Raw genomic sequence first — 1,791 nt, forward strand, 5'->3', positions numbered from 1 at the left:
GCATAGTGAGACCCTGTCTCAAAAAGACAAACAGGAAAAAAAAAAAAAAAAACCCACCATTTTGGGACTGTTGCCAGGCTCAGAAAATTTTTTTTTCTTCAGTTAACACTGCCTGGAATTTCTGAGAGTACAGGAACCGTAACCTGATTAGGAAGAGGACAAGAAACCAGAGACGGGGCCATTCCTGTCCCTGCCTAGGCCTTTCCCCCACATGGCTCAGGTACAGCCTGCTGGGAAGTTTACTGCCTGGGTGAGCCCCAGCAGGGCGGCACCCCAAACAGCCCCAGGGCCTGGCTCGGTCCTGCCAAGGAACAAAGGGGGATAGGAAGACCCCGCCCCAGCCGCCCACATGCCCTCAGCTGGCGCTGAATGTGTGAAAACAAGAGTCATCAGGGGGCACTCTTTAGTGGGGTCTGTTCCCCTTTTCCATCCTCATTTTTTAACAACCCCTTCCTCTCACCTGGCAATCTCAGCCCTACAGAGAAGCCTTACTTGTGGGGTCTAGTTCTGAGGCGAGGCCTCTCCTGAACAGTAATGATGTTAAACCTTTCTTTGGGCTGAGGATGTAGCCCAGTGGTAGAGCACTTCGTAATAGCGTGAGGCCCTGGGTTCAGTTCCTGGTAGCATGCAAAAAGCACAAAATTGGAACCGCTGGCGAGAAGGCAATTGCTGTTAACATAGCCCGCAGCCTCACAGCCTTGCTGCCTCTCTCTCCTCACAGAAACCCTTTGGGTCCCTGGGCCAGAGAGGAAGCGGAGTTGGGAGTTCCCTGGCTACCAGTTGTCTCCTGAATACTAGTGCTCCGGTTCCCGCCCCCCACCAAAGGCCTGGCCACTCTTTACGCACTCTGTACAATTCATGTCCATGGACACAGGGGAGCGGTCACACCTGTCCTGGACGTGCTGCTGTGTCCCCACAGCCACCATGGCCACCTGGCTAGTACATTTGTCTGTGGTCTCTGGAGGCGGGTAATGGAAGGATCTATGGGTGGCGGGATATGGTTCTTGGGGTCACAGAGATAGCTCTATGCCCACCTGCCCAACCGGCCGGCATGCTCCCTTAGAAATGGGATTGCTGGCCCCACCTCCAGAGTGCCTCGCTCATCTGATCTGAGGCACATCCTGAGGACCCAGCGAGGCTACCTTACCGAAGCACCACACTGTGACAGAGGGTTCAGTTTCTCCGCTGTCACCATCGTGCTCGGCACTTACTGGGCGCTCTTGAGGTGCTGCATCGAAATACCACAAAGTAAAACTAAATACAAAAACCAGTCTTTCTTTCAAGTGAGCTAATGTCCCATCCTCTCAATAAAGGTACAGCATAGGGACACCCTTAACTAAGCCCGAAGGGCCTTTTGTGAGGCCTTGACAGTTTACAACTTTATTTTTAAAAATTTTTTTTGTTTTGTTTTGTTTGGTTTTTCTCTGGTACTGGGAATCGAACTCAGACCTTGTGCTTGCCAGGCAGGCGCTGTGCCACTGAGCTAAATCCCCAGCTGCTTATAGAAGTGTTTGTTGCATGTTTGACTCCTATATTTAATTTTCTGGATGTTGGTTTGCAGGGGTTTTGTAACCATAAGGGATTTGAACCTTATGTTAAAATCAAGTCCAGAGCCTAAGCAGGACATGGAGGCCAGAGAAATGGCTCTGATGATAGAGCCTGAGCCCTCTAGCCTGGTCCAATTTAACAAGGAAGGAGTGGAGTTGAGGACTTAGCTCAGCAGCACAGCGCCTGCCTGGCAAGTGCAAGGTTGTGAGTTCGATTCCTGATACTGGAAAAAAAAAAAAAAAA

The 1,791-nt window shown here is 50.9% G+C and overlaps 1 pseudogene; it reads right to left on the bottom strand.

Moving 5' to 3' along the window:
- The window catches only part of LOC102007638, a 4,343-nt pseudogene extending 3,148 nt beyond the window's left edge, over positions 1 to 1,195 (bottom strand).
- Between the last annotated feature and the right edge of the window lie 596 nt (positions 1,196 to 1,791).

Source organism: Chinchilla lanigera, unplaced genomic scaffold (genome assembly GCF_000276665.1).
Source record: "Chinchilla lanigera isolate Chin_1 unplaced genomic scaffold, ChiLan1.0 scaffold00063, whole genome shotgun sequence".
Lineage (NCBI taxonomy): Eukaryota > Metazoa > Chordata > Mammalia > Rodentia > Chinchillidae > Chinchilla > Chinchilla lanigera.